The sequence below is a fragment of the Mus caroli genome, chromosome 10 (assembly GCF_900094665.2).
Source record: "Mus caroli chromosome 10, CAROLI_EIJ_v1.1, whole genome shotgun sequence".
In the NCBI taxonomy this organism is placed as follows: Eukaryota; Metazoa; Chordata; class Mammalia; order Rodentia; family Muridae; genus Mus; species Mus caroli.
In genome coordinates, this window is record NC_034579.1 from 95,875,952 (window position 1) to 95,883,730 (window position 7,779).

Genomic DNA, 7,779 nt, shown 5'->3' on the forward strand with positions numbered 1-7,779 from the left:
AAACTTGCCTGTTCCTAGTTAAAAATTTCCCCCTGAGCATACCCTGACTTTCCTTATTGTTCTACAGTTTTGCATTTCCAAAGTAAAGTAAAGTATTTCATACCCGTGAAAGGATATTCTCTGGTAGGAATGTTCAGAACTGTAGACACCTATGTGTGAGTTGGTTACAATGGGTGTCAGTTTCACAGAACCTAGAATCACCTTGCAGGCAAAACTCTGCATGAGTGTGAGAGATTTTGTAGTTACCTGGGATATGCATATCTACCTGGAATATAGATGGCATCACTTGATGCTCAAGGGTCCTAGACTATGTTCAAGATGAAAAAAAAAAGGTGCGAACTGTCACTCATCTCTCTGTGTGCATGCAAGGCACAGATGTAATGTGTCAAGTTGCTCCCTGTTGGCATGTTTTCCAGTCCATGATAACCTGAGCTAAAATTACACTCTTCCCTAATATTCATTTGCCAGGTATTTTGGCCCAACCATGAATAAGAAATTAGTGCCATGTGAAAAGAATATCTATTATAATTTGTATCTGAGTGGCACCAGGTACTTTTAATTGCTGAGAAATAAAATGTAAAATAGAATAAGAATTTACCAAAAAAAAAAAAAAAAACAACAACATACTAAATCTAGAAGTGCTTACAATGGTCTATAATTTTAATATTACATTAGGATGATAGTGGTAATACATTAAGTATTTTAAAATTAACTTAAGCTACTAAGTTCCCCAGAAGTAACTCGGTGATAGAGCCCTTGAATAGCTTGCTCAAGGGTTTTTAACACTGCAAAAATAAACAATGAAAATAAATTACTCACTCCTGAATTATTGATCTCTAAACAATAATCATGGCTCTCTGGGATAGTTAGTTTTTATCGTCAACTTGTCAGAATCTCCAATTTCTGTAGATGAAAGAGCCCCAACTGAGGAATTGTCTAGATAAGTTTGAAAGTGAGCAGATCTGTAGGACATTGTCTTGATTGCTAATTGATGGAGAAGGCCCAGCCCACTGTACCATCCTTAGGCAGTTGAACATGGTGTGTGTGTGTGTGTGTGTGTGTGTGTGTGTGTATGTATATATATATTAGCTTAGCCAGCCAATTAAACAGTGTGTGTGTGTGTATATATATATATATATGTTTAATTAGCCATCCAATTAAACAGGGTGGGTTCTGTCATGTTTTCTACCTTCAGGTCCTGCCTTGAACTTATACCCTGGCTTCATTTAGTGATAGACTGTGAAATGAAAGTTTAAGTGAAAGAAACCCTTTCCTATGAAGTGTATTTTCACATTGTCTATCACAGAAAAGCAAAATAGGATACAAGCCAGGTGAGTCAGCCCTAGTTATTATAGTAAGCAGAGGAATGAAGCATGAATATTTCCTATGCCATTGCAAGGATTCCTTGATCGCGTGACTAATTCAGGATTATCAGAGGATAAACTGGATTTTCTGAGTAATACTGACACGATTATAACTATCTTCATGAAATGGAAGAAGAGGCAAAAAATTGAGAAGCTACACCATATGGAAGCAGGGATGGTGAGATTTGAAGACAGGGGCAAGAATCTCCTGGACTGAAAACCAGGGAAAGTTGGTCGCTGACCTCTTCTGTTCATTGGAGGGCAGAGAAGCTGGAGTCTGTTGGCAGGAAAGGCTTGCAGCAAGAACAGCAATGGCAGAAAGACAAAAAAAAACAGTCGTCAGGGAAACAAACATGACATGAAGCATCCCTTTCTCCTCCCATCTCCTTTTATCTCTTCTGTATGGAAAGGTGTCACCTACCCTAGAAAAGGTGTCACCTACCCTAGAAAAGGAACTTTGCCTCTTATACATCTGCTGGGTTGGGTGTCCTTTTGTTGTTGCCAAGTCTAAACAAGTTAGCAAGCAAGACTAACCATCACAATTGCTAATACTGACTTTAGAGAGCTGGCCTTCATGTCTGAATCACACAACCCACTCTAATAATTTATATTTTATAATATATAAATATATATTAATAATATGTTTGTGTATCTGGTTCTGATTCTGAAGAACTCTACTAGACCAGAATAAATCAAGTTATCTACAGGACTGGTCTTTTGGAGGTCCATGAGTGTCTTGTTTTAAATCAACAAGTTTGTGAGTCTTTGCTGGATACAGTATTGATTGAAGATTTATAAAAATCCTTTGTTGAAAACCGTGACTTTGTCACGTGTTGGGGCACGCACCTTTAATCTCATAAGTCTGGAGGCAGAAGTAGGAGGATCTCTGAGTTCAAGGCCAGCCTAGTAGACATAGTGTGGGCTATATTAAGAAATTGCACTTCAGATAAAGAGAGACACAGAGAGTGAGAGAGACAGAGACAGAGAGACACAGAGAGAGACAGAGAGATACACAGAGAGAATAGTTTATGGCTTACACAGCAACAACTATTTCCAATATACTTTGATGTTCCATCATTCTCTGGCAGCAATAATTTTTATGTTTACAATGCATTTTACATGACTTTTACTTCATCTAAATATAAAGGTTTTGCTAGTTTTATTACAAGAAATATTGACCGAATTTCCACTTAATTCTGTGTTAGTTTTATTTGGTTTATCATTGGTTTACCTTAGTTTGTTAAATAAGTTTACTAATATTCCTCTTAATAAATACTTAACATATTTTCAATAGAACAGTCCACTGGCTTTGTTCACTTTATTTATTTATTTATTTATTTAATTTATTTATTTACTCTATAAGAACATTTGGTCAGAAAGTATGTCTGTGCACCATGAACAGGTGGTGTGTCTGTGGAGGCCAAAAAAAGGGGCATTGAATCCTTCAGAGGTAAAAATATAGATGGTTCTGAGAGTTGTGGTTGCTGGGAATTAATCCCATGTCCTCTGTAAGACCAGCCAGTGCTTTTAATTGCTGAGTCATCTCTACAACCCTGGACTCCAAGTTTTCTCTTTTATTATATTAATTGTGTTATATATCTACAATATATCCATCTATTTTTTTAGTTCTTCATACATTCTATATATTGAGTTGTTCTTAGATCTATATTTTGTAAACTTAAAGTTTCTTTTTCCATTCAAGTGTAACAGTTTTAGATTACTGTAATCTCATTTATCTGTATTTGGTTTTTATTCCTGTGTGTCACAATATTGTCCAAAATATCTTACTATGTAAGAGAACGCCCCAGCTCTTAGAATTTTCATCGCTTTAGCTACCACTTTTAAGTCTTTATCCTGTGTTAGTCACTATGTGACTTTTAACGTCAAAGAATTGACACTTTTGATTTTAATTTTTGTTACTGCATATTTTATGTGTAAAATTAGAAGCTAGACGTCATGAATTTAAATATGGTCTGAACAACACGAGCCGAGATAACTGATTGCCCCTCACTGCTTTGCTCTCCAAATCAGCAATTTCTCCAGCTGCTTTTTCCTGAAACAGGTGCCACAGTGAGTTCTCCCTGATAACATATATCCTGGGAGCTACACAAGCACTTTCGTTTTCCCTATCAGTTGTGACCACTAGGTGGCGACATAATGCAAGAAATCAAACTTTCAAAAGCCTCTTTTTTTTTTTTTTTTCTTCCCACAAAACAGTTTTATAAGTTGCACTATGCTTCCCTTGAATTTAATCGTTAATTCAAGAATAAAATACTGTTTAGGTGTCATGTCTCTGATCCGAGCATTCTGGAAGCTAAAGCAGGAGGATGGCTGCAAGTTCAAGGCCTGGCAAGGCTACAATTCAGTTCCGGGCCCACGTTGGTTATAGAGATCCTAGCAAAACACAATAAAGCGAAGTCTTTTTTTTTTCCACTTATATACTTAAGTTTATAAAACCAAAAGGGAAAGCCATGTATACCATGTATATCATAAGATGAATATTATCTTCTTTCAAGATGTACAATTTACAACCGAAATTATGCTACTGTTAATTTTAAATGAAATATAAGGTCATCTATTGTACAGTGCTAAGAGGATGAAAGGATGGCTTGTTCTGTAACGTGCTTGACATGAAAGCGCAAGTGTATATTTCCTAGGAGCGATATGAACTCAACAGTCATGATTGTGCTTGCTTGTTTGCTTGCTTGTACCTGTAATGTTAGCTTGGCCAGGGAGAGCACAGGCAGATATATGAAGATCATTTGCCTTCTAGCCTAGCTGAATCCATTAGCTTCAGATTAGCGCTCTCTCTCTCTCTCTCTCTCTCTCTCTCTCTCTCTCTCTCTCTCAAAATATGAAAATAGAGAGTAATGGATACATCAGCCTCAGGCTCATGTCCACAAGCATCCACATGAACTTGTCGTACATATGCACACATAAAAGACGTAGTGGGTAGTAGGTAGTGAGGAAAGCTTTAAAGTAAGAATTGGACTTATGGTTTTCTGTTGGATAAAAATCCGTGCTTTATGTATCAGAAGATGGCCTACTCGGAAAGAGAGGCCCATTGGTCTTGCAAACTTTATATGCCTCAGTACAGGGCAACGCCAGGGCCAAGAAGTGGGAGTGGGTGGATAGGGGAGTGTGTGTGTGTGGGGGGGCTTTTGGGATAGCATTGGAAATGTAAATGAAGAAAATGCCTAGTTAAAAAAAAAAAGAATTCGTGCTTATGACTTTTGTGGAAGCTCTTATTATTGTCTTTTTATTTTGTTTGTTCGTTTTTCATTTTCCTTCTTTTTTTTTCTGTTTTGTTTAGTTCTTTAGTTTGTCCTCGATGATTTTATACATGTAGATGGTATTTTTTGATCATTCTCCCCCTGGACCCTTTTAAAACCATTCCCTCCACTCCTAAATACCCTGTTCTCCACCAGCCTCTTCGCAGGTTCATAGTTTGGTTTGGTTTGTGAAACATTTGGTTTAGCCAAGGCTCTTGGTACGGCTGCTGATGTAACTATCCACTGGAACTTGCTGGGGTCGCCACTGAGGACACATCTGAAGTCAAAGGCCCACATCCTTCTCCCAGACCCTGTCCGAAGCAGGAAGTGACGCAGTGAGATAGGATTCCAGATCCTCTCTTCCTCTCATGCTTGCACCTTCCCCCACCACACACACATTTATTTTTATTAGATATTTTCTTCATTTACATTTCAAATGCTATCCCAAAAGTCCCCTATACCCTACCCCACCCTGCTCCCCTACCCACCCACTCCCACTTCATGGCCCTGGCGTTCCCTTGTACTGAGGCTTATAGAGTTTGCAAGACCAAGGGGCCTCTCTTCGCAATGATGGCCGACGACTAGGCCATCTTCTTCTACATATGCAGCTAGAGACACGAGCTCTGGGGGTATACTGGTCAGTTCATATTGTTGTTCCATCTATAGGGTTGTAGACCCCTTTAGCTCCTTGGGTACTTTCTCTAGCTCCTTCATTGCGGGCCCTGTGTTCCATCCAATAGCTGACTGTGAGCATCCACTTCTGTGTTTGCTAGGCCCTGGCATAGCCTCAAACGAGACAGCTATATCAGGGTCCCTTCAGCAAAATCTTGCTGGCATATGCAATAGTGTCTGCGTTGGTGGCTGATTATGGGATGGACCCCCGTTGGGGCAATCTCTGAATGGTCCATCCTTTCCTCTTAGCTCCAAACTTTGTCTCATCATGCTTACCCACTTGAGACTTCTTAGCTACTTTGAGTTCATGATTGCAGTGGCTGTCATTTCCCAGTAGATGGCGCGTCATAACCCGACTTGTATTCTTATGGTGTCCTGCAATGTTCCTTGAGCCTTAGAAGAGGGCATACGATATTTTATTGACGGTCAATGATTCATCACTCATTCTCAGATCATTATATCCATTCACAGAATAATCCCATATTTTTTTCTAAGATTATTTAAAAACGTTAATAGTCTCTCCTTTATTCCATCGTTCCTTATTAGAGATTTTCTAAGGTAGACATGTAAAGGTCCTAGGAGTGCCTCAACGTTATCCAACCCCTCAGTTAGGGAGCTTCAGACATTTAAAATGTACTGGTGTTAGACCCTTAATTTATATTTATTTATAAATATATTTATTTATAAATATATTTATTTATATTTATAATTTTATATCTTGACAACCTGGCATAGCTTTATCAAATCTCATAACTCTGACACTAGTTATTTATTATTCCTTTAATGTGTTTATAAATATTCACTGCAAACTAATTTCATTAATATAAGAACATTGAAGGTAGCAGTAACATACTTAATATAAATTGCTAGGATTCTACATCCTATTACAGATGATATGATCTCTTTTTTTCTCTCTCCTTCTCTCTCTCTTTCTCACATACATGCCCATGCAGCAAACACAAGCAAATGTGTAGCACTTAAAAATTGGTAAATAGAAAGTTAAAATCAATATTCATAGTGATATGCAGTTATGTATAATAACAATTAGTCATATATCATACAAAAATAAGTAAAATCCCTATTAATGATAATAATGACATAAAGTGTTTAGAATATAAGGGCAGGAAGTTTGTACAATATGAAGCTTTTCCAATGAAAATTTGAACAGACCAAGTCAGTGAATATATTGCCAATATTTTAGAAGGCAAATACTATTGAGAACTCAGTTTTACCTAAAGTGATCTACAAATATGAGTAACATCAATCAAAATATGTTTAAACCAAAACTAGAAAATTTCATCTAAATTTTATATTGTAATTTCAAGGAACATCAAAAAAGGCACACGCCTTTAATCCCAGCACTTGGGAAGCAGAGGCAGGCGGATTTCTGAGTTCAAGGCCAGCCTGGTGTACAGAGTGAGTTCCAGAACAGCCAGGGCTACACAGAGAAACCCTGTCTCGAAAAACAAAACAAACAAACAAACAAAAAGTCAAATTAATATTGACAAATACCAAATACTGAGGACTCACAATGTCCAGCAGTTTTCTAAGGAATAAGATAATCCAGTTATAATTCTGTGTGCATATGGTCCAATGATTTACATAGGGATGAAAGACCACTAAATGGATGGATGTCTTAGATAGGTTTCTATTGTTGTGAAAAGACACCATGATCGAGGCAACTCTTACAAAGGCAAACATTTAATTGGGGCTGGCTTACAGGTTCAGAGATTCAATCTATTATCATCAAGGTGGGAAGCTTGGCAGCATCCAAGCAGGCATGGAGTTGGAGAAGGAGCTGAAAGTTTCTACATATTGGTCCAAAGGCAAACAGAAGACTGCTGTCTGCCAGGCAGCTAGAATAAGGGCCTAAAACCCACCCTCATTGAGACACTCTTCCTCCACAAGGCCATACTTACTCCAACAATGCCACATCTCATAATAATGCCACTCCTAGACCAAACCTATTTAAACCACCACAATGGATAAAAAATAAAGATGTTTTCTCAAATAGTGCTAGATAAATAGTTGATAAATAGCACGGTGAGTTTGTGCTCTTATCTAACCTTCTGTTAGCTAAGTCTCCACCTAATATAAAAAACAAAATGACACTGGAGGCCAAAACATAAGAACCAATCCATGACAGATCTTGAAGACAACAGGGAAGATGCTTCATGATAATTAAAGTGACAGGAATGCAGTACACCAAACATGGAAGTACATGGAAGAAAACCATGAGTACTTAGTTCTTTTGCAAGGAAGTGGTCTATTCACAGAGTTCTGTACTTCAAAATGTATTAGAAATTATAGGACCCAGATATAGCTGTCTCTCATGAGACAATGCCGGGGCCTAGCAAACACAGAAGTGGATGCTCACAGTCAGCTATTGGATGGATCACAGGGCCCCCAATGGAGGAGCTAGAGAAAGTACACAAGTAGCTAAAGGGATCTGCAACCCTATAGGTGGAACA